This window comes from Typopeltis vanoorti, chromosome 21, assembly GCF_054136105.1.
Source record: "Typopeltis vanoorti isolate ZY-2024b chromosome 21, IOZ_Tvanoo_1.0, whole genome shotgun sequence".
NCBI classification, from domain to species: domain Eukaryota; kingdom Metazoa; phylum Arthropoda; class Arachnida; order Uropygi; family Thelyphonidae; genus Typopeltis; species Typopeltis vanoorti.
In genome coordinates this window covers 99,314,439-99,333,729 of record NC_143569.1, presented here as the reverse complement: position 1 = coordinate 99,333,729, position 19,291 = coordinate 99,314,439, and the positions used below count along the sequence as shown (strand labels likewise).

Here is a 19,291-nt window from a genome sequence, read left to right as displayed (position 1 = left end):
TTTTGGTCTGCTTTCCACCCTTTTCTTGGTCTGCTTTCCACTCTATAATTGGGCTGCTAGTTATTCACTGCATGTAATTATGAATGGCTTCATCACTTTGAGCTCTTTCTACTGATGCACAAGCGCCTCAGGGCGCTCTGCTCTATCACATACTCTCGTTCTTCTATACATTCGTGAACTTTTCTCATTGACAAATAATCCTATCCACTATTTCAATGATAGCATACCACATTCTCTCTCTCTCTGCTCATTCGACAAAACCAAGCTCTAAACAAATATCTCAAGCTTTAAGATCGGCGAAGTTCCTTGAATACTGATCTGAACAGTATGAAGTTCGGTGCCTTCAATGGTGAGGATCAGCGCCATAAACATTAACCTTCATACCATTATTCAATGGTATGAAGGTTAATGAGGCAGAATATAACCAAGTCACCTTTTAATGCTACTATAGTGTAATCTTTCCTTCTTTTCCCAAACATAATCTTCCCTTATCTCCAATAATACATAAATTATCTGACAAGATCATATGTCCATCTTCTCGACCGGACATTTACTTTTAGACCTTCCAGGCATAAGCATATCCCATCAAATAATCTTCCTCAGTCTCTAAAAATTTTTTCTAATTTATATTTTTCACCCATCTAGCTATTAACTGTAAAAATTACATATCTGCCTATCCTTGGTATACTGTTTACATATTTGCTGTGATGCACCTACAACCTCCGTGAAAATTCTCGATGCTATCCAGCAAAGAGCGATGGATGATCTCTCCATCACTGACTCACTCATGATTTTCAGTCCTATCTCTTCTACAGGTACTTCCTTGGGCACCATTCCCCTAACACATCCATCACTGATTTACTACAGCTACTGTCTCTAGGATATTGTATTTCATCTTGGTCTCTTTTTTCATGTACTTCCTTGAACACTGTTCCACCAAATTAGCATCCAACATTATTATGTGACACCTCCATGGAGTCCAAAGACCGATCATGGGAGGGCAATCTGCTTTACTTCACTAAATATATCTCACTCTCTCCACAGCTACTTAATTCGCATGCTACGACACTACTGCCATCCACTGCCCATCATCACCAACAATAGGATTTTTTGTCTAATATTTCTCCATTTTTCTTTGGGGCTATTAAAATAGGTGCAGCAGCTATCCAACATTCTTATATCCAATTGAAAATTCAACAAGCTCTTTTATTATATCTGCCTTTGCTCTCTGGAAAATCCTTTCCCTAACAACCTAAACCTAACAATTACTACTTCCAGCTTTTAAGGTAGTAATGTGCAATAGGTTCTTCTAGTTGTCATATAATATGGATTCATATTAAAAAAATTAAAATATGGAGTGAAGATTTGTGTTTTTTTAACGTTCTATTATACACTATAAGAATCTTTCGATTGCACTTATTATGAAAAAATGTCCTTATAAGACAGATAAAAAGGCATGCTACTACTCCTATTTCCAACTAATTCCTAGTTCATCTGCTCCTTCATGACACAGAGGGTAGCGATTGCATGTAGTAATGACACCTTATTAATCGTTGGAAAAAATTAATTTCGAATTCCGCCTAAGACGAAACACATACTTAGTGCCTCCACAGTGCAATTGGTAAAACAACAGAACATTGCGCCCTTCGACTGGAAAAGACCTGAGTTAGATTCATTTTGACTAAAGGAACCTTTATATGGGCTTTTTCAATTGAAAGTGACTTAGTCGATCTCATACGGAGGTAACAGAGAGTTTTTCTCCCGGAAATTCTGGTTTTTCATTCCGTGCACAGGCAAATCGGTCATGAGAACACACGCAATTTACAGACAAAAAATACTGTTTTTGTTGGTAGATGGCGTGTTGTGTATATGTAGAGAATTAATTAATAGGGGAGATCAGTGGCGCACCCAGGACGGGGGGACAATGGGCCCTGTCCGCCAAAAGAAAAAGGAAATAAGCACTAGAAAATATTCCAAAAATTTTTTCCTAATTAAAATTAATTTTTTTATTTATGTTGTGTGTTCTGTTTCTATACTACTTATCATGTATTGGCGATCACTGCAGATGCTCATTCATAGGTCGTATGCAGATACTCTGTCATAGGTCGTATGCAACATTGCAAATATTGCATATGTGCGTATTGCAAATATGCAATGTGTATTCGTAAATCGTCTACTCAACTCTGCCCCCCCCAAAAAAAATTAAATCCAGAGTGCGCCAATGGATGGGGGGGGGGTGCAAAAATGTGTCTATAGGAGTAGAGGACAGTGCCCTCCCGTGATAAGTGCTTGGATTCCTTGGGGATAAACACTAATTAAGGACCTTTCAACTGATCATGATTAACTTACTTATACCTGGATTCCAAGTCTCTCTCTCTCTCTCTCTCTCTCTCTCTCTCTTAGGAAACTTTTTTTTTTAATTCCTGAAGAACAGACAAGCCGATCAGAGAGTACACTCATTTACATACGTGCAAACTATGGATATTGAATTAGTCACTCGCCAAAAATTATGTTTGTAAAAAAGACAGTGGGTACCTAATATGTAAAGGAAAATGGAAAACAATCCATTATTGGAGTAAACATATTTTCTAGTATTTGCATTTTTTTGCTTCAATTTGAAATTCAATTCTGCTTCAATTTGAAAATAAAAAAAAGGCAGGGGGAGAGAAAGCCACTTTTTCCCCCACAGAATTCTACACTAAAGCTTCTAAATGCTTACTATATTTTAAAAGTTGCACTAAAATTTATAAAGGAATCATGACGTGTATAATTTGTTTATTCCAATATCACTAGAGTTCACTGCGCATTGAACAGCCAAAAGCATTGATCAGTTGAGTAGTTTAAAATTATTGTTGAGTTCTATCAGTTTTATTTGTCCACCTCAGTTTTTCTTTCAGAAGCAATATATTTTTTTAAATTATTGAAAGAAAAGGGAATGATTTTATTTGCTCTACACTTTTACTAAGAATAGGTAAGTAACCATAACATGATTATTTTTTGGGGGGGGGGGAAAGTAAAGTGATTTCATTAATATTTTAGTTTCAAGTTTTTAAATTATTTATTTTATCTTTCTCGTAAGCATGTGCTTATACTCCGTTCGTACAGATTTGTTTGTATATCTACAGATGTTGAGTTAGGTGATTCAGAGAAAGGAAGCGTCATGTTGTTGTTGTTTTTTTAATTCGGCAGAAAATACCTCTTAATCTCCAGGAAGATTTTTGGCCTTTCACCATGACTTAGCTATTCGAATAAGTGAAGATGTTATTTTTATTTAATTTTTTTATTAACTGACAGTCATAGTTCTTTTCCAGACGTTATCAGTCAGAAGACAATGATCGCAGGATTACTTCACCCTTTTACTCTCCGTGGGAAAAGACTATTTCCACATAGGTCCTAAGATAGAGATTTCTTCTTTCTACTTTTTAAAATTTTTTATTACTTGCTTCTTTCATTCTTTCTAATAACTAGAATTTGCACAGCCAAGAATTTTCCTGAATTTTTTTCCTTCATAAATAAGCTACATACCAGACGTAGCCTAGAGTAAAATGACTTTAATTAGAAATTATTATTTCCCTCCAGGATCATGACTCTCAAGGAGAATATTTCAATTGACCATTTTTTTTCTCTCTCTCTCCAGTAGAGGGATTGAATATTCACCCTAATAGATTAACAACAATCTATTTAACTTATGCAGAAATTAGTATTATCATCTGATTACCATGAAGTCAGACTCATCACCATTAGATACACTCATCAACATACCTTAAACACGGTCATATCTGTACTCAAAACATGGGTGTTTCATCCTGCAATAAAAGCAAATTTGACAGAAGAATGCATGCAGTTAACAGTTGTTGACTGATGTTGCATTGGCCATGATCAAAAAAATTATCTGCACTTGCCACACTTTCAGGTAACATATTCTACTCACTCAACTCTTAAGCATAAAACCAGCTCTTCACTTCTGTGTTCATATCCTCTTTATGCAGCTTACAGAATCCATCAGAAGAGAAGATGCAGTAAATATTGGATATTTGAAACACAAGTTACCATACTTTCCTTTCTTTTAAGATTACATAGTGGTCGGCATTCATTGTGAAGAATTTATGGAGACAAAAACATACATGTTGAAGTAATTACTTTACTTCTATGAACATAACACTTGAAGTTTCGACCTCTGTATCAAGATCATCAGGAAAACATACATGTGCATGGGACACAGACTACATGATTCTACGCAAAAGTAAGATAAATTTAAATGCTTTGTTAATTGTTTACCACTGGTGAAGAAAAAGTAATAATAATAAATAAAACATTATACATAAATATAAATTAATAAAATAAAATTTTTTTTATAGCCGAATAAGAAACTCAAAGAGTTTCTTATTCGGCTATGAAACAATATGGGATGTAATATCCCTTAACTTGAATAATTTCACGTCGCCAAATTGAAGCCTTTGGCTCTTCGTATAATTAGTTATAATATATATATATATATATATATATATATATATATATATTATTAAAAAAATAAAGTTTTATAGTAGTGGAACAACATTAAACAGTCCTCTTATATTAAAAATTTCTTGTGTTGGGATGTTCTGGACTATATAGGTTGCAGATGGGTCCTCCAGATTCTTGGAATTACTAATCCATCATTCTTGTTGAGATTAGGTCTTAATTTTGCAGGAGGTTTGAAGGCTACCTTAATGTTGTATTTATGTTCTGTTTATTTTTTCTGATATTCCCCTAATGTATGATATGGCATTCTTGTAATTTTTTTTGCTTTTAATGGTATTATTGTGAAGTGGCAATATAAGTAACACTTTTAAGTATTATTGACGAGTGTTAAAATTTTTTTTATAAACGTCTTAAATACATCAGCGATATTAACAAACATGTTCAAAGATGAGAAAACTCATGAACTATTATGGTATTATCATTGAGAATTAAAATCAGAAACAGCAAGCTAGATATTTTGTGAAACCTAATATTACGTTAGAGAGTTATCATTATCAGCATACTGAAGAACTACTGCACTACAGTCTTACATAAAATTTAGAATGAAATAGAAATATGCATATAATACAAGTGAATGAATTTGAACAGAAAGAGATGAAAATAATGATTTTTGATTCCAGAAAGTCAGCTGAGGTACTTTTAATTTTGAGTTAAGTGTAATATTTAACTAGTAGTAGCTGTGTTTATGTTTTATTGTCTTTGTGGTTATAATCACATGTTGAACACTTATTGCTGATTTCTGATATTGGTTATTATATTTAAATTTTTGAAAGTGCACCGTTCAGCTATTCAACTGGTTGCGATATATATTTATGTCATTCGAAACATAAATCCAAAGAGCTCATTAAAATTTCAATAGCATTGATAGCCCATTGAAATAACATGAATACAACATATAGGATAGCTCATGTTTCATCTGCATGGATGTTTGGGTGATTAAATTTATGAAAGAAAAGGTGCCATTAGCAAGTAACATTAATATATCTAAAATATGCTCTAGTTTGTTTGAAGTCATGCGTGTTCTAAGTCTAGAATGCATGTATCTTTAATGATATTTGGAAAGTCTTAACTAACCACAGATTTATAAATTAACATAAACCATACACAAATTTTTTTCTGCATAAAAACTACAGAAAAGAATTAAAAGGAGGAAGGCACTCATCCTCCTGTTCACTGAAATACAGTCTTCAGAGGGATATTATTATTATTATTATTACCACCCCAAGACCTCATGGAGTCAGACTCATCTGGGAGGTCCTTTTATCACACACCCAGCTCATCATACCATGTTTTAAACACTTTCAAACTCTTTGCAGACACCACATTCTCAGGCAACACATTCCAATCATTCACAATTCTGCACGAAAAACACCTGCCTCTCACTCCCCTACTCACACCCTCTTTATACAGTTTCCAGGGATGATCGTTGGTTCTCCCCTGATCTCCCACTATTCTCTGTAAAACTTCTCCAGCATTGATCCTATAACAACCCTTACCAACTTGTAGGTTTCTATCGTATCTCCCCTCTTCCTCCTGTCCACCAGACTCTGCAAATTACATCTTCTCAATCTTTCCTCATACTCGACATTCCGGACGTCAGAAACTACCTTAGTCAGTCTCCTTTGGACCCTTTCCAACATCTCTTCATACTTCTGAAAACCCAGTGACCAAATCTGGGCACAATAGTCCATGTGTGGCCTAATCAAGAGCCTTATACAACGGAACAAGAATCTCCCTACTTCTACACGTCAGTGTCCTCCATATCATTCCCAGAAGCCTTTGTGTTGTCTTCACAATTTTGGTGATGTGTCTTCTAAATTTTAGATCCTAATCCACTATCACCCCCAGATCTCTTATTTCCTCTACCTCCAACAATATATTCTCACCAAGCATAAATTCTGTATTCCATCTTTGTTTTCCAAATTTTAAAACCTTACATTTTGCAGCATTGAACTCACATCCCCATTTGCTTGCCCAATCACTCAATCTATTCAAGTCTTCCTGTAAGGCCACAACATCTTCACTACACTTCATGGTTCGTCCCAACTTTGCATCATCTGCGAACAACAGAATATCTCCAACCAAATCTTCACCTATATCCTTAATATACAAGTTAAACAGTAATGGACCTAAAACAATCCCTGAGGCACTCCACTAGTGACTTTCCTTTTCCTGGATATCGCACCACCCATACACAACTTGTTGATACCTATCAGATAGTCAGTCTTCAATCCAATGCACCAATCTAATATCCAATCCCATCTGCTCTAGTTTGATTATCAATTTATCATGAGGTACTCTATCAAAAGCCTTTGCAAAATCTAAGTATATTACTGTGTATCCTTCTCTTATGTCCAAGGAAGCAGTCACTTTATTGTAATAAGTAAGTAGATTACTAAAAGATGACCTCCCTTTAGCAAATCCATGCTGTCCATCAAAGATTATACCATTGTTGTCAACCCAACTCTGGATCCTAGTTCTCAAAAGATTCTCCAACAACTTAACCTCAACACCTGACACACAGATAGGCCCATAGTTTGATGCTTGAGTTCGATCACCTCCTTTATGAAGGGTCATAATCTTGCCCTCCTTTCACTCCCTTAGGAACTTGACCAAATGCAAGACTCGTATTAAAAAAATATGTCAAGGCAGGTGTCATCTCCCTGGCACATTCTTTCAGAATACGTGGTGATATATTATCAAGTCCCACAGCCTTATTAAGATCTAGTTTACTCAACTCCCCCACACACCTCTTGCTCACCTACAGTCAGTCTCTCCTCCCCATCATGAACTGCTCTCGATCCCTCCATGAAGTCACATTCACAAGATTCAAAGATCTTTTTGAACTGCTCATTGAGTATCTCCACCACACATTCTGCATCAGCTGTCTTTATACCATTTTCTCCAATCAATGTCATCCTTCCATAATTATTCTTTTTTTTTGCTGGCTACATATCTAAAGAACTCCTTAGGATTCTTTTTGGCTTCATTAGCCAACTGCTGTTCATACCTCTGTTTAGCTACCCTTACTAACCAAGTCACCCTCCTTGCTTGGTCTTTGTAGACCTCATGGAATTGGTTATTTCCAATTCTCTTATGCTGCCTCCACAATGCCTTTTTCTCTGTATCGCATGCTTAATCTCTTTATTCATCCATCTCACACCCACCTTATTTAATCTTCTCACCCTTGTAATACATTTAGACATTGCATCTACTAAACAGTTTTTGAAAATCCCCAAAGCTGCATTGATCTCTTTTCCAGCTAACTCCTCATTCCATGCTACTCCCGCAAGCTGTCTCCTGAGCTCTTCATAATCACCCCCCTTGTAGTTCCACATATACCCTTTTCTCACATGGGTCCTTGCACTGCTGGAAACCACCCAGGTAATCACCTCATGGTCACTCTTACCAATTGGTGGATGATTTGACACCTCATTTATAATTATATCCTCTGATGAGATGACCAAATCCAAGACCCTTAATCCTCGTGTGCCATCTGTTACATACTGTCTGTGGTAGTTATCTCTCAAAAACTCAAGAAACTCATTTTCTTTGCTTCCAGTTGCTATCTCATCATTCCAGTCTATATTGCCATAATTAAAATCATCCATAATGATCACCCTTTTCTTATTTACTTGGCTAATTTGATTGTACATTTCATTATCACCACCATCCACATTACCTAGTCTATAACAACATCCCACCAAGTATTTGATTCCATTCACCTCTATCTCACACCATACTGCCTCAAAACCACTGGCACTATGTCCCTCTTTTTTCTCTACTTTATATGGACTTAACTCTTTCTCTATCATCAATAGCACTCCCCCTCCCTTTTTATCCCATCTGTCCTCACGAAACACATCATACCCTTCCATCTCTATTCCTGTCAGGATGTCATCCTCTTCCAACCATGTCTCACTTATTCCGACAATCTTTGGGTGAACAGATGCAATTAGTGCAACCATTTCATCTGCCTTGTTTCTTATACTTCTAGCATTTGTATACAAATACAACAGTTCATTTCTGGATCTACAGCTAGTTCCACTGATACCACTCACTTGATGTGATCTCTCCATGCTCAACTGTGGCCATTTCTCTTTCTGCTTCTTCATTTTAAAACCCTTTTCAATTCCAACTGTTTCCTCTTGATCCCTGGTCATCCCATTCCTTTCCTGCCTACACATGCTCACCTCCTCTTGGAGCATCCACCTTTCTCATGCTGTGTACCCCTGTCCACCATGAGCCTCCCCATTTCCCTGCTCCTTTTGCGCACCCATTCTCTGATTTTCTATACTCATACCACTCACTTCCCCATTCATAACCACCTCTTTAATCTCTCCTGTCTTACTCTCCTGCTCTTCCACATCACTTCCCACTCGATCTGATTCATTCTCTCTATTCACTTCTCTACCTTCCAGCAGCAGTCTCTCCAAGTGACTCACACCATAACGACTCAAATGCAGTCCATCGCTCCCATACAGCTCACTTCATCTCAAACTCATTCCACACATTAACAAACTGTACTCCCATATCCTCATACATTTCATCCAGCATATCATTCATAATCCTTGCTCTCCACCTTATTTCACCACAGTCATACCTAGGCAACACACTGACTACCCTTCCTCTCACACTATTCTCTTTTATCCTTCTAAGCAGCCTCCTGATATCCATTCTGACACACTCTTTGTCCTCTCTCAAATCATTGGTACCTATTAATACTATTAACTCTTTTGCTCGCTCCTGCCTCAATGACTCTACTCATTTTAGCACCTGGAGAACATACCTTGTGCATTCTATCCTCCAGCACACCTTTAATAATGGAGTCGCATACAACGCCACTCGCTCATCTTTCGTTAACTCTTTTATGCCATCGTTATTTATTTTAATTGTTTTTACCCAAATTTTCTTAATTTCATTCCTCATCCATTTCATTTCTTGCCTCATCCAATCCAATTCAACTTCTGAATCTTGCGACACATTCTCTCTATCATTCAATCTTTCTAATTCTCGACCCCCTCTTCTCACTTTTACTCTCATTCATCCTACTTTGTTTCCGCACTTTCGGTCCAACATGCGTCCAACTTTCGCTATCATCCATTCCTTCGATTTCTCCGTCATGCCATTTCTAGTTCATTTGTTCTCTTAATTTTGTTTCCTTCTGCCACTCTCACCTCACTTTCGTCCCTTTTAACATCCGTTATGGTTTTCAAATTGCTCTTCTTTTTTTTTAGTGATTTTTTAACATTTTTTCACTTCTCTTTCTCACCATCCTTCTCTTTCAAACATGCACTTATTTTCCCCGCGACAATCTCGCTACTAACACTTTCTGTCATCAATTTCACATTTGCATTCATCAATTCCTCATTCAGGTCACACTTCGCACACACCCTCCTTCCATCCTCACCAAATATCCACAAATCATTTATGTAATCGAAAGAATACATATAACAGACCTCACACTTATCGAAACGACTGAAATCTAAATTAGTCATGGAATGACAATGCCGCCGCCATTTTTTGCAACTTACTAAGTCTAATAATAACAATTTCGTAATTAAGTTTTGGCAAAAAAAAAAATCCCCCACACTAATAAAACCGGTAGTGCACAACGTTTACAACCTCTCTTACTCAAACAATTATGCATATATATTTAATTATTCCTAGAAAACTTATCCCAATCAGGAGCTCTCCTTATACATGTCACTGCGCTTGACTCACGAGTACCCTCCCCAGATATTCAAGTAAGTACACAAAAGACAGAACAACAAGCATTCTCAAAGGTCTACTGAAAGCCTGTTGTGGTTAGGTAGCCGGGGATAGAGAGAGAGAAATCATAATTATGCCACTGCAAAAAAAGTATTGTTATATTCATATTTAAGTATCCTTAATAATTCTAGCAGATATTTATTAGGTAGCTATTTATTCCTTGCTTTTTTTTTACATGAGCATTAAGTTTATTTTTCCCTATTAAAATCAGCAATTAGGAAAAAGAATTTTTTTTTTTTCATTCACAGAACCCAGATCTCTTAACATATTCATTGAGAATTGCTAGAACAGATTACGCATAATGAAGCCTCTGGATACAGGAGCAGGAAAAATAAAAGGGGTGGAGTAAGTTGTTTGATTACTTTATTATATGATGAAAGATTAAGATGCAATCAGAAAACATTACTTTATTAAGTATTAAAAATAGAAAAACACTTCAGTAAACATTTCTAATGCAGAATTTTTGTCATGTCTCATTTTCATTGTAGATTTATGTTTAAAAAGAGAATAGAGTAAAAATTTAAAAAAAAAAAAAAAAGCACATGCTGCAATGATAGTGCAAGCATGAGATCTGCAATGGCATTGGTCCGAAGTATGTGTGGGGAGATATAACTACCATAATAAGGTTTTTCTTTTTTATATATATTTCACACAAGAGATGGCAGAACACTCACATATGCTCCACACATTAGTATTATGTATATGAGGATTGGAAAGAAAGAACCTATTGATATTTCTTGAAAAGCTGAAAATTGTTGTTGAGAATGAGAAAGACTTCTATAAAATAAAAGCAGATAGAGGAGCAGCAGGTTTAGCAAGTTTGCAGTTGGACTGTAAAAGGATGTTGGGCTGTTAAAAGATGATCTGCTGCTCATCTTTTAACAGGACTAATGAATATGCAAAAAGTATGCTAGAATTCTTGTCACATTTCATTATCACCACCATCCACATCTGCATATCTACTATATACTGAATTTTTTTTTTTCTTGAAGGTACACTTGCCAATAAAAATAAGACTGAATTCACTTACAAAGAGAATAATCTCTTATTTTTGTTATCATGTCTGCTACTTGCTTGTCAGTTTTTTGACATATTGGTTGTTAAACCATGTTTAAACCATTGTTTGACATGTGTTGTTAAACTATGCCGTGGAGGGTGGGAGCTTTGGATGATTGGAGAATGAAGGCCTTCATGCTAAGTTCTATCAGGAATGTGTGAGCAGCTAATCTAAGGTGGCATGGTCACATAAATAGAATGGGAGAGAAAGGTTAGCAAAAAGTCATGTGATGCCAAGATTGCAGGAAAGAGTTCGAGGAGGAGACTAAGATTTACATGACTATGATCTATTTCTGGAACAAAATATCTGTTCTGAACAATTATTTTGATTCAGAAAGTGTAAGTAATGGTCTGACCATAGAAAGGAGCATAGAGGCCCCAGAGATTATTTCTACTTGGCATTGTTTATAGTTTCAAAGACTACAAGGTTGGGAGTGGTTCAGGGGATAAAGTCCTGTGGGAAAGGAAACTTGCAGAAGATTATAGTGTGAGTCAGAGGAGAAATGATCCTACAGCAGTGATTTTCAACCTTTTCCATAATACGGCGCACCTAGACTAATTATTAAAATTCTGCGGCACACTAAAAATATATTCTTTTAATTTTTTTGATGATCTGGCAAAAAATAGGCATAATTTTGATTGATTTACACACACAAGAAGAAGGAAGACCAGACACTAATAAATAAATGCACAAATTATGACATTATTTCTTTCAGTTAATTGGTTTTCATAAATCTCGCAGTACACCTAAGGACCTCTCGCAGCACACCAATGGGCTGTGGAAGGCCGGTTGAAAATCACTGCCCCACAGTATACTTGGAAGAACTTATTAAGAAAAAATGAAGGATAGTGGGATTGTGGAGATAGTTGTCTGGTATTGCCTTCAGGATGGTGAATGGACAATTTGCATTAATCATTGCTTATAGCAAATACTTTTCACATTTCTTTCAGCTTGGTAGACGGAATTGGAACAGGGAAGCTAGGTGAATTGTAGACATTGCAGTTTTCTAGGAAGATGACTTCATTGTTTGGGCAATTAGATGCAAAAAATCAGGCTTCAGGGCTGCTGTTGGGTGAAGAAGATATAGCTGGTTATGTTTTTAATTACTGCTTTTTCATAATCTTTCTTATAGTAAGAAAAAGTTCTGAAACTTAAAGGAGATAAAAAAATGAAAGAAAATTAAGATGGCTGGTTTACATTGACTTTTAAAGAAAAGCAGAAACTAAAATTTCACATGTTTTTGTGATTCTTAAAAAGGGAACGCCAGTGTTCAAATTAAGGATTTCAAACATTCTCAAAACGAAGCTGAAAATTTATTTGTCTGTGGTGAGTGGATTTCTGGAGCCTTGCTTATGACTGCATTATTCCATGTAAATCTTGGTCTTCTTGAACTCTTTCCTGCCATTTGGCATCAAATACCTGTTTTGCTAACTTTTCTCATTCTATTTAAGTGACCAATACCACCTTAGATTAGCTCTGCTCACACATTTCCAAATGCTGACAATGTCAAGTTCCATCCTAATCTTCATTTTTAATATAATTGTGCCATTGATACCATCTGTTCACTCCCTTAATTCCTCTCAGAACTCTCATAACCCTGGTCTCAAGTCTTGGATCAACTGCTTTATTTGTAAACCAGTTCTCAGATATATAACTTAAACTGGTCTGAATACTGTCTTATATACTACTGCTAGTTTGGTGTTTTGGTTAATTTCTCTCTTATTCCATACAAATTTATTCAGTTAACTTCCTACCAAAATAGCTTTTCTAATTCTCTTGTCTATTTCCATATTTAATTTGCCATCTTCACTAAAATTGTACCTAAATAGCTGAAATATTTTGCTTGTTCTTTTATTTACATTTATCTCTTTTACCATAGGTGATTTTCAAAAACAAGATAAAAGGATTGGCAGGTTTTCTTGTTTATTGTTTTTTTATTATTATTATTATTATTATTATTACAGCTCTATGGAGTCAGTAGATTCATTGTGGGAGGTTCATTCAACTGATAACAAATCTATTATACCGAATCTTAGTCTTTAACACTGTAGCTAGAGCTTTTGCTGCCTCTCTCAATACACATTAAAAATACTACAAAAAGTCAAAATGATGATGTATAGGGAAATAAATTAAAATGCTGTTTATTTTTGAAGTAAAACTTTAATTTGAACATTTTAAAATGTTATTTTTCTTGCTTTTCTGTTTGACTTTGCCAATGTCATTGACAATTTTGCTATTTCATAGTAATGTAAGTAATTCTTAATCAATTTTATTTAGAAAAACAAGTTTACAGTTTTCTCCTCTCATAACTAGCAACACTTACAGCAATTGTGAGGAAAATTCCCAGTAATATTACAATATTTGGAAATTAGTTCTTGAGAGTGTATTTTAGAATTAACTGCAAAAGTCCAAAGAGGTTCAAATTGCTGCCTGGGGCAGAATGCCCCCCCCCCCCCCCCCCGATATGCCTCTGCCTGCATTAACAACATATTCTAGTAATGCACTCCTTTTACTCATAATTCTCCATGTAAAAAATCTGCTCCTCACCACAATGTCATTAGAAGTTTTTCCACTTGATTATACTATAAATTAAAGATGCCAAGAAATTGTATTCTTGGTTTAATCCTTTATCCAAGTGTAAGCAAACAAAGTTTGCACCTGAAGTATTTTCAGGACAGGGCAACTCATATATATATATATATATATATATATATATATATATATATATAGATAGATAGAGAGAGAGAGCGAGGCTAATGACTTCAGATCACTTGTCTTGGTATCCCATAATGCAAAGCACATCTCCTTATGGACATGTATAATGCTATGCATTATGGGAAGTGTCACTACCCAAACTGGTTTCGACCTTTATCGAGGTCTCATCAGTGGGAGCCAGACCCAGAGATGATACCAAGGTTGAATTAATGCAGAAGTCATATTTCCATATACGAGTAACCAAAAGGTGTCACACCTTATTATTACAATACTCTGGATTACAGATCCAGAGTATTGTAATAATGTCTGACACCTTTTGGCTACTTGTGTACTCATTCCCTTTTTTGGAAACAGGCCTGGAACTCTTTTTCCTGAATATTCTGAAAGTTCCTTTATCACATTATGCTGGATATCAGCGATGTCAGAAAATCTTCGTCCTTTTAGCACAGTCTTTAATTTTGGAAATCGCCAGAAATCACAGGGTGAATAAGCAGGATGACCTAAATGTTAAAAATACCAAGCAATTTTAAACCTGGTTTTACTCCATTTCCCAAGTAAGCAAACAGACAAATGTAAGTCAAATTTGCACCTGCAAGTGATGCAAGTCTAGCTGATCCTACAGGTAGTGCAAGACCTCACTTGCAGGTGCAAATTTGACTTACATTTGTCTGTTTGCTTACTTGGGAAATGGAGTAAAACCAGGTTTAAAATTGCCTGGTATTTTTAACATTTATTATACCCAAGGTAAAATACTTTCTACAGGATGACCTAATTCGGTAATTGATTTTTTGGCCAAAAATTGTCTCGCGATGAGTGCAATATGGCTTGCTGCATTGTTGTGATGGATGATCCATTGTCAGGCCTCAATTCAGGTCTTTTTTCCGAACAGAATCTTGCAATCTTTTCAGCACCTCTAAATAGCATTGTTCATCAACTGTTTGTCCCTGTTCAATGAATTCATAGTGGACTATCCCCCCTTGTGATCAAAGAAACACACCAGCATGGTCTTGAACTGTCAACTTGACATATGTACATTTTTCCACTGCATGCTCTGGCATTTTGTTTCAGGATCATACTGGAAGCACCACGTTTCATCACCCATAATCACTCTCTGAAACGTGATTATTTGCTGAAAGATCAGTAACAACATGAAGTTGCTACTGCTTCTGTTTGTCTGCTACTGCTTCTGTTTGTCTGTCAAGATCTGAGGTACAAACTTTGCAGAAATCTTTTGCATACCCAATTCTTCAATTAAAATTATCCTGACTGTTTCTTGATTCATTTGCAATTCATCAGTCATTAATTGCACACTTAATCATCTGTCAGACCATACCAAATCTCACATTCTGTTCACATTTGCATCTGTCATTTTTGTTTTTGGATGCCCACTTCTGGGATTGTTGTTCACATCTTCTTTGCCCACCTTTGAATCTCTTATGCCACCTTCAATAACTCCAACGTTTCAGTAGCAGTTTTGCCGATTTTCACACAAAATTTGAATCTCGTCAAAGTTTACATGATGATCTCTATTGTTTTTGCAATAGCCAACTGGGCAAATGACTATCAGCTTGAGGCTTACGCACGCATTAGTTAAAAGAAGTACAAACACGATTACTCATGTGACTCCAACCAAATCACCACATGGGCGACACTATGCAGCTGTTCCGGGAATTAAATTTTTACATCTTGTATGTGGAATGATAAAGGAGGTGAAAATGGGAAGCTCTGTAGTCAACTATCATCAATATGTTGGGTAGATGAGTGTGAAGAGAAGATGTTGGCAGAGCATGGGAATTCACAAGACTGTATCTGATACAGACAGTGCATAACTGAATACCAGTTAAGCAAGTAAATAGAGTAGGAGTCAAATGGATGAACAGTGAAATCAAGCAAGCAAGCTGCATTGGAAAATAAAATCTTATGGAGGTACAATACAGTTCCTGGTGATCGGATCCATGAAGAGTATGCTAAGATGGCAGGAAAGAGTTCAGGAAGACTAAGATTTATGTGTAATGATGTAGTCATATGCAAGACTCCAGAAATCCACTTACCACTGGCAAATCAAATCATTTTCAGATTTGCTTTGAATGTGTTTATAATGTATACTGTTTTCTGTGCTTAATTTATAAGTGCAGGCTAGGAAGGTGATGAGCATGGTAAAGAGATAAAAGTGTAGTACGAGATGAGATTAGCTGGTCAGGCTAAGGTTAATTCAAAAGAATTCTTCTGCTATATTACAAAAACGAGGAACAATAATTATGGCAGGTTGACACTGGTGGATAGTTATGGTAGTAACAGAGTGACCCTTGAAGAGGATACAGTGGAATTATTTAATGAGCACTTCATCAGTGTATATCATACTGGTTTAAATGATGCTGGGCAACATGTAGAAGGGAGACACATATTAGGAGAATAAGAGGTGAAGGAATCAGAGGTGTATCAGTGTCAATTGGGTTAGATGTTAATAAGTCTGTGGGAAAGAATGACATATCAGCATGCATTTTTAAGAAATGTGCACAACAGTTAGCTATGTCCTTGACCTCGTTATTTAATGAAAATCTTGCAGTAGATAAGGTTCCTAAGGAGTGGAAAGAAGGCAAAATGGTACCATTCCACAAGCATAGTTCTAGGACAGAAGTTTCCAATTATAGACCAGTCTTTATAACTGCAGTTGTGGTCAAGATATTGGAGAGATTGGTTAGAATATAATACATGATTGGGTTGAGGGATATAGTATTCTTTATGATATGTTTAACATGGATTTGTAAAGGGTAGGTCTTGTTTTAGCAATTTACTTGCATTTTATAACGGAACAAGTGTGCTAAATAAGGAATACAGACAATGTATAACTGCATATCAAGGGTTAAGCAAGTAAATAAAGTAGGAGTGAAATGGATGAACAGTGAAATCAAGCACGCTGCATTGGAAAAGAAAATATTATGGAGGAGGAAGTCATATACAGTGATTACCACATAAGTTGTACACAAACTTATGTGGTAATCAATCAACCCTTACTATTTAGCTTGTAAAGGGTATAAACACGTGGACCGAAATTTGGATCTTTACTTGTTTGCTAATGATGCAAAGTTGGGGATAATTACTGGTAACCCTTGTATAACATGGATGTTAGGTTCCTTAGAAATGCTGCGTTATATACATTGCATTATGCAAGACTCAGATCACATAGAAATAGTAGGGTTATGTTCTGAAATCTTTTTTTTTTTTTTAAATATGAATATGTATAAACAACAATGACATAGCCAACAAAAAAATATTTTTATTTAATTCACGTAATTCGTTTAAGTTAAAAAAAAAAAACTTATAAACTGAAACAAATACATAGGATAGTATAAACTTATAAAAATTAGAAATTGTACGTAAACTTCATTGCACATAATGCATAAATGTTTTAGGCAAAATAAAATAAAGTGCATATTTTAATCGTCATCACTATCTTCAAAAGTAACATTTCATAGATGTTCTTTATTTACAAGTGGCTGGACATCGTCATCACTTGAAATCTCTTGGACATCATTTGTATATTTCTCATTGTATACTTCGGCTGGTTTATTTATCATGAAGTCAGTAATAAGAACTTGCTTACCACTATGCTGCAGTAACTGAGAGGAGACCTCCACATAGCCTTTAAAGGAATGTGGAGAACCGACCAGGGCTTATGACCTAATGTCCAATCCTCACCTTCTCGTGGTGCACCCTGATGGATATCTACTTGGATACTGAACGAATGAGGATGGGCTGGCAATTTGGGATTTCATCATCATCATCAAATTCCTGCCATGTACCCTCACAGTACTTCATGAAAAAAATTACAACATTACCAACTTCCTATCTACAATTTTCCTCCAAATCAGTCTGTTACATGTCAAGACTCCAACATTATCAGATCTTATATTTCTATATGTCTAAGGCACTTTGTCCCGTATCAATCCACCTATACCTTGGTCTTCCTCTGGGTCGTTTTGCTGCCAACCTGGCAGAGAACACTTGTTTTGCTAATCTTTCTTTGCTTATTCTGTTTAAGTGACCCTACCACCTGAGATTAGCTCTGCTAACACATTCCTGGATGTTGACAATGTCAAGTTCTTTCCTAATATCCTCATTTTTAATATGATATTGCCATTGATGCCATCTGGTCACGCCTCTAATCTTTCTCAGGACTCTCATATCTGCGGCCTCTAGTCTTTGGTCGAGTGTTTTACTTCTGACCCAGCTCTCAGATCCATAAGTTAAAACTGGTTTGAACACTGTCTTGTATACAGCTAATTTAGTGTTCCGACTAATTTCTCTCTTATTCCATATGAATTTATTCAATTGACTTCCCACCATACCAGCTTTGCTGATTCTGTTGTCTATTTCTATATTTAATTTACCATCTTCATTAAAAATCGTGCCTAAGTAGCTGAAGTGTTTCACTTGTTCCACAGGTTCTCCATTCACAACACAGTTGACATTTTCAATGATTCTGCCTATTTTCATTGTCTTTGTCTTTTTATTGCTGACCTTCATACCATATCTATTACAACAGCTATTCAATTTAGTCAGAGAATCTTGCAGACTTGTAGCGGATTTATTTAGAAGTATAACATCATCCACATAAAGCAAAGAGCTGACATTAACATCTCCAATTTTGATATCATGTTTAATACCACTTTCCTTCATAATGTGATCCATATAGATAATGAATAGCAGAGGGGATAATGTACATCCTTGTCTCACACCAGATTTAACATTAAACCACCTTCCTGTACTTCCTTCAATTCTAACTGCTGACTTACAACTCAAATAAAGACTAAGTATTGCTTGATATAATGCCTCATTGACACCATATAACTGTAGGTTATTGAATAGCTTCTCTCTTGGCACCTTGTCATATGCCCTTTCCAAATCGACAAAACTTAAATAAAGATCTCTGTTATATTTCCATGCTTTCTCGACTATTTGTCGTAAAGTGAAGATCTGATCCTGACATCCTCTATTTGACCTGAATCCAGCTTGTTCTTCACCAAGCTTTTCTTCCACAATTCTTCTCAACTGTTTCTCATGTATACTTGCATAGATCTTACACTCACTAGGGAAATACCTCTGTAATTTTCACATTCAGTTTTATTTCCCTTTTTATATATGGGTACTATGAGAGCTCTCCTCCAATCATCTGGAATTCGTCCCTCTGTCCAGGCTTCTGAACTGTGCAGTGCAGCCACTGTA

The 19,291-nt window shown here is 35.9% G+C and overlaps 1 protein-coding gene across 4 annotated transcripts in view; it reads left to right on the top strand.

The window, feature by feature from the left end:
- The first annotated feature begins 2,699 nt into the window (after nt 1-2,699).
- Nucleotides 2,700-19,291, top strand: part of LOC150095138 (uncharacterized) — a 44,691-nt gene continuing 28,099 nt past the window's right edge. The window contains exons 1-2 of one of the 4 annotated variants that reach the window (XM_090411229.1): nt 2,700-2,971; nt 10,542-10,638. The gene's annotated coding sequence lies outside the window, so the exon portion shown is untranslated. Of the gene's footprint in view, nt 2,972-3,171; nt 3,391-3,411; nt 4,244-10,541; nt 10,639-19,291 lie in introns of those variants that run through there. The other 3 variants (XM_090411231.1, XM_090411230.1, XM_090411232.1) reach the window with 3 other exon arrangements.